Below are 7,085 nucleotides of genomic sequence, written 5' to 3'. Positions count from 1 at the left end.
GGATAACTTCCAGGTTCCCCGGCAACGGCGCCAATGTTCCGAGGTTTACCTGAAACTGTAGGTCAATCTCGGGTGAGATCTTCTGTGCTTGTCGGAGCCGACGTGTCCGGCAGGTGTGTGGCGGCCGAAGTTGGTATGTCCGACTTGTTGGACTTAATGATGGTGCTGATCCTTCATCCCCGGAGGGTGGGGGGTACCTGCAAGGGACTCCGATGCTTAAGTTAGCAAGGGTATTAAGCAGGTATTGAGTAGAATCAGAGTATGAGTTATACTTGGGTGCTCCAGTGTATTTATAATGGTGAGCCTTCTGTGGATAAGATAAGTTAGTTATCTTATCTTATCTTTATCTTATCTTTAAGTGAGGTCATCTTTTAAGGGAACCGCCTTTATCTCTATGGGCTTGGGCTGCCCTTGGATTTGGGGTGCGTTCCCCTGTTTGGACCCTTTGTTTGGGCTTTTCTGTGACTTGGTCGAGCTCTTTGAGAAGAGGTCGGGTTGTCCTGACCTGAAGAGGTCGGTCGCTTTGCCTGTAGAACATCCCGGGTCGGACAGCTCGGCCCAGGGTATGAACAAGCCCTGTCCAAGTCGTCCCTAAGAAGGGTGGCATGATAGTGGTTCATAATGAAAAAAATGAACTGGTTCCTACAAGAATAGTTACAGGGTGGCGTATGTGTATTGATTATAGAAAGCTCAATACAGCTACCAGAAAGGATCAGTTTCCTTTACCCTTCATAGACCAGATGCTAGAAAGACTAGCAGGTCATGAATACTACTGCTTCCTGGATGGATATTCAGGTTATAATCAAATTACAGTAGATCCCCAGGATCAAGAGAAAACAGCATTCACATGTCCATCCGGAGTATTTGCATACAGAAGAATACCATTTGGCCTGTGCAATGCACCTGCAACCTTTCAAAGATACATGCTATCTATTTTCTTTGATATGGTGGAAAATTTTCTGGAAGTCTTCATGGATGACTTTTCAATATTTGGAGACTCATTCAGCTCCTGTCTTGACCATCTAGCACTTGTTCTAAAGAGGTGCCAAGAGACTAACCTGGTTTTAAACTGGGAGAAATGTCACTTTATGGTGACTGAAGGAATTATCCTTGGGCACAAAATTTCGAACAAGGGAATAGGGGTGGATCAAGCTAAGGTAGAGGTAATTGAAAAATTACCACCACCTACCAATGTTAAGGCAATCAGAAGCTTTCTGGGGCATGCAGGATTCTATAGGAGGTTTTATAAAAGATTTTTCAAAAATCTCCAAACCTCTGAGTAATCTGCTAGCTGCTGACATGCCATTTATCTTTGATAAGGAGTGTCTGCAGGCGTTTGAGACTCTGAAAGCTAAGCTGGTCACAGCACCAGTCATCTCTGCACCAGACTGGACACTACTATTTGAACTAATGTGTGATGCTAATGACCATGCCATTGGTGCAGTGTTGGGACAAAGGTATGACAAGCTTCTGCACGTCATCTACTATGTCAGTCGTGTTTTAAATGACGCACAGAAGAACTACACAACCACAGAAAAAGAGTTACTTATAGTGGTTTACGCCATTGACAAGTTTAGATCTTATTTAGTAGGATCAAAAGTGATTGTGTACACTGACCATGCTGCTCTTAAATATCTACTCACAAAGCAGGATTCAAAACCCAGACTCATCAGATGGGTGTTGCTTCTGCAAGAGTTTGATATAGAAATAAGAGACAAAAAAGGGACAGAGAACCAAGTAGCAGATCACCTGTCCCGAATAGAACCAGTAGAAAGGGCGTCCCTCCTTCTTACTGAGATCTCTGAAAACTTTTTGGATGAGCAACTCTTTGCTATCCAGTAAGTGCCATGGTTTGCAGACATTGCAAACTACAAGGCAGTAAGATTGATACCCAAAGAGTACAGTAGGCAGCAAACAAAGAAATTGATCACGGATGCAAAGTACTATCTTTGGAATGAACCATATCTCTTCAAGAGATGTGCAGACGGAGTAATCTGTAGATGTGTACCTAAAGAAGAAGCACAGAAGATCCTCTGGCACTGCCATGGATCACAGTATGGAGGACATTTTGGAAGTGAGCGAACAGCCACAAGAGTCCTCCAATGTGGCTTCTACTGGCCTACTCTCTATAAAGACTCCCGAGTGTTTGTACTTAATTGTGACAGTTGCCAAAGATTTGGCAATCTGCCTCACAGTTATGCCATGCCTCAATAAGCGATCTTGAAGATTGAGTCGTTTGATGTATGGGGTATTGACTTCATAGGGCCATTCCCACCATCATACTCAAACACTTATATTCTAGTGGCAGTGGATTATGTATCCAAATGGGTAGAAGCTATAGCAACACCCACTAATGATACTAAGACAGTGCTGAAATTTCTCCAGAAACATATCTTCAGCAGATTTGGTATCCCTAGAGTACTAATCAGTGATGGGGGCACTCATTTCTGCAATAAACAGCTTTACTCTGCTTTGGTTCGATATGGAGTTAGCCACAGGGTGGCCACTCCATATCATCCACAGACAAATGGGCAAGCGGAAGTCTCTAATAGAGAACTTAAAAGAATCCTGGAACGAACTGTGATTAACCGTAGAAGGGATTGGGTAAGAAGCTTAGATGATGCCCTATGGGCATACAGAACAGCATTCAAGACTCCTATAGGAACTTCTCCATACCAGCTCGTGTATGGAAAAGCCTGTCACTTGCTAGTGGAACTGGAACATAAGGCCTACTGGGCAACCAGATTCCTAAACCTTGATGCCAAGTTAGCTGGAGAAAAATGATTGCTCCAGTTAAATGAGCTAGAGGAATTTAGACTCAATGCTTTCGAGAATGCAAAAATTTACAAAGAGAAAGCAAAAAGATGGCATGACAAGAAGCCGTCATCCAGAGTCTTTGAGCCAGGGCAGAAAGTTCTGCTGTTTAATTCTAGGCTCAGATTATTCCCCAGAAAATTGAAGTCCCGGTGGAGAGGTCCATATGTGATTACAAGTGTGTCACCATATGGATACGTGGAGCTTCAGGATAATGATTCTAATAAAAAGTTCATTGTTAATGGACAGATACTCAAACATTATCTTGAAGGCAATTTTGAGCAAGAATGCTCAAAACTGAGACTTGATTAAAGCTCAGTAATAGTCCAGCTAAAGACAATAAATAAGCGCTTGCTGGGAGGCAACCCAGCCATTTACAAAGTTTATTTGTTAATTAATTGATGTTTACAGGTATATGTCAATTATCTTCAAGGTAAAATAGCAATTGCTTGAGTTCACAGAGTTACAGAAGGATTCAGAGGATAAAAATAGCAAAAAGAAGCTCACTGGTGCGAAAAAGCCAGTAAGAGCTGTTTTGGGCATTAAACATCCAAAAGAAGCATCTACTGGGCGTTCAACACCAGAAAGAAACACCTTCTGGGCATTGAATGCCAGAAAGAAGCACCTTCTGGGCGTTGAACGCCAGAAAGAAGCACCTTCTGGGCGTTGAACGCCAGAAAGAAGCACCTTCTGGGCGTTCAACGCCAGATTTACAGCGTCCTGGGTGTTCAGAAAAACGCCCAGTGACAAGGGAGTTCCTGGCGTTCAACGCCAGCTAGAAGCAACAGCTGGGCGTTAAACGCCCAGGAGAAGCTACACATGGTCGTTAAACACCCAAAACATGCAGCGTTTGGGCGTTTAACGCCAGGACTGTGGGGATGAGGTAAATTTGTTTTTACTTCACATTTTTTTTCTAATTTCCATATTTCAATTCATGATTTCTTGCATAAACATGTTCCAAACTATCATCCTTCAATTCCAAAAAAATTTTAATCCTAATTTCTAAAATCCCTTTTTTCAAAAATATCAAATGTATCTTAATTCATAAACACAAATCCTTTTCAAATCCCATCCAACTCCTTTTCAATTTTAAAAAAAAAAACTCAATTATCTTTTAAAATCTTTTTCAAAATAAAAATTCAGATTTATCTTTTTCAAATATCATTCACAACTTTTTAATTTTAAATTATATCTTTTTCTGATCATATTTATCTTTTATAAATCATATCTTCTATCTTATCTTCCTTCAAAATTTTCGAAAACCCACCCCTCCCTTTAAATCAACATTTGGTCTCCCCTCTCCTCAACAATTCGAAAACAAGCTCTCCTTCTATCCCTCTCCTTTCTTTTCTTTTGCCTGAGAACAAGCAAACCTCTAAGTTTGGTGTGTTTATCCGTGATCACTAAACTATACCCACTAAGATCATGGCTTCTAAAGGAAAACAACCCACTCTGAGAGGCAAGAAATAGAGTATTCCAAAACCACTTTGGAATCAAGGGAAGTTCTTAACCAAAGAACATGCAGACCATTACTACAAAATAATGGGTCTAAGGTCAGTGATCCCTGAAGTCAAATTCGATCTGAAAGAAGATGAATATCCGGAGATCCAAGAGCAAATTTGAAACAGGAGCTGGAAAATCCTAGCTAATCCTGAGACAAAGGTGGGAAGAAATATGGTTCATGAATTCTACGCTAATCTGTGGCAAACAGACAGGCAGAGAATATCTGGAACTGCTCTCTATGACTATCGGACCTTGGTTAGAGGAAGGATTGTTCACATCCACCCTGATAAAATTAGGGAGATCTTTAAGCTACCTCAGCTGAAAGATGACCCAAACTCCTTTAATAGGAGAATGATGAGAACAAATAAAGGCCTGGACAATATTCTAGAGGACATATGCCTTCCTGGAGCCAGGTGGACCACCAGCACCAAGGGCGTCCCAAATCAACTCAAAAGAGAAGATTTCAAACCAGTCGCCAGAGGCTGGCTGGACTTCATTGGGCGTTCTATACTGCCCACTAGTAACCGCTCTGAGGTCACCGTTAAAAGAGCAGTGATGATCCACTGCATTATGTTAGGAAGAGAAGTGGAAGTTCATCAATTGATTTCATGTGAACTTTACATAATTGCAAACAAGAACTCCAAAGATGCCAAATTGGCTTATCCTAGCCTAATATCTATGCTATGTAAAGATGCTGGAGTGAAGATGTGAATAACTGAGTATATCTCAGTTGAGCGACCAATCACCAAAACATCAATGGAAAAACAACAAGGGCAGGATGAACCCATCAAGAGGAGAGCACAGGAATTCCTCCTAGAATTTCCTCAATTTGAATATTGGGAGCATCTTGAAACATCTGTTACCAAGTTGCAAGAAGCTATGGACCAAATAAAGGAAGAACAGAATAATCAAAATAGCATGCTTTGCAAATTGCTTGGGAAACAAGAAGAGCAAAGGCGTGACTTAAAGGAATTGAAGCGTCAAAAACTATCTCTTGAAGGACCAAGCACTCCACAGACTAGAGGAACATCCAGTTCTCAAAATAAAGGTTGTTGAGTCCTAATCTTAGCTTTAATTCTGTGATAGTTGTTATTATAGGAATTTACCTTAGAAGTTATATAGGAGTAGTAGTAATTAGTATATCTATTTTGATTTTATTTTCAATTAAGTTATAATTTATTTTTCTCATCATCATCAAACATGAATAAAATAGTAGATTTTTAGAATAAAGAAGTAATTTATATTTTTCGAGTTTTTAATAAGGAAAATTCTAATTATTTAGATGTGGTGGCAATACTTTTTATCTTCTGAATGAATGCTTGAACAGTGCATATTTTTGATATTGAATTTCATGAATGTTAAAATTGTTGGCTCTTGAAAGAATAATGAACAAGAGAAATATTATTGATGATCTGAAAAATCATGAAATTGATTCTTGAAGCAAGAAAAAGCAGTGAAAAAAAAGAGGAATCATTGGATAAAGAAAAAGAAAAAGCCAATACCCCTTAAAACCAAAAGGCAAGGGTGAAAATGATTCAAGGCTTTGAGCATCAATGGACAGGAGGGCCCAAGGAAATAAATCCAAGCCTAAGCGGCTAAATCAAGCTGTCCCTGACCATGTGCTTGTGGCATGCAGGTTCAAGTGAAAAGCTTGAGACTGAGTGGTTAAAGTCGTGATCCAAAGCAAAAGAGTGTGCTTAAAAACTCTGGACACCTCTAATTGGGGACTTTAGCAAAGCTAAGTCATAATCTGAAAAGGTTCACCCAGTTATGTGTCTGTGGCATTTATGTATCCGGTGGTAATACTGGAAAATAAAGTGCTTAGGGCCACGGCCAAGACTCATCAAGTAACTGTGTTCAAGAATCAACATACTAAACTAGGAGAATCAATAATACTATCTGAATTCTAAGTTCCTATGGATGCCAATCATTCTGGATTTCAAAGGATAAAGTGAGATGCCGAAATTATTCAGAAGCAAAAAGCTACTACTCCCGCTCATCTAATTAGAATCTGATCTTCACTTCAAACTCTGAGATATTATTGCTTCTTAATTTCTTTTTATCCTATTTTATTTATCTAGTTGCTTGGGGACAAGCAACAGTTTAAGTTTGGTGTTGTGATGAGCAGATATTTTATACGCTTTTTGGGGGTAATTTCATGTAGATTTTAGTATAATTTTATTAGTTTTTAGGCAAAATGCATATTTCTGGACTTTACTATGAGTTTGTGTGTTTTTCTTTAATTTCAGGTATTTTCTGGCTGAAATTGAGGGAGCTGAGCAAAAATCTGATTTAGGCTGAAAAAGGACTGCTGATGCTGTTGGATTCTGACCTCCCTGCAATCGGAATGGATTTTTTGGAGCTATAGGAGTCCAATTAGCGCGCTCTTAATTGGGTTGGAAAGTAGACATCCAGGGCTTTTCAGCAATATTTAATAGTCTATACTTTGCGCGAAGATAGATGACGTAAACTGGTGTTCAACGCCAGTTTCATGTTGTAGTTTGGCGTTCAGCGCCAGAAACAGGTTGCAAGTTGGAGTTCAACGCCAGAAACAGGTTACAACCTGGCGTTCAACTCCAGAAACAGACTAGACACGTGAGAAGCTTATGTCTCAGCCCCAGCACACACCAAGTGGGCCCCAGAAATGGATTTCTGCACTATCCATCCTAGTTTACTCATTTTCTGTAAACCTAGGTTACTAGTTTAGTATTTAAACAACTTTTAGAGATTTATTTTGTATCTTATGACATTTTTTGATATGAATTTTA

Source organism: Arachis stenosperma, chromosome 7, assembly GCF_014773155.1.
Source record: "Arachis stenosperma cultivar V10309 chromosome 7, arast.V10309.gnm1.PFL2, whole genome shotgun sequence".
Lineage (NCBI taxonomy): Eukaryota > Viridiplantae > Streptophyta > Magnoliopsida > Fabales > Fabaceae > Arachis > Arachis stenosperma.
This window is presented reverse-complemented; position numbering follows the sequence as displayed.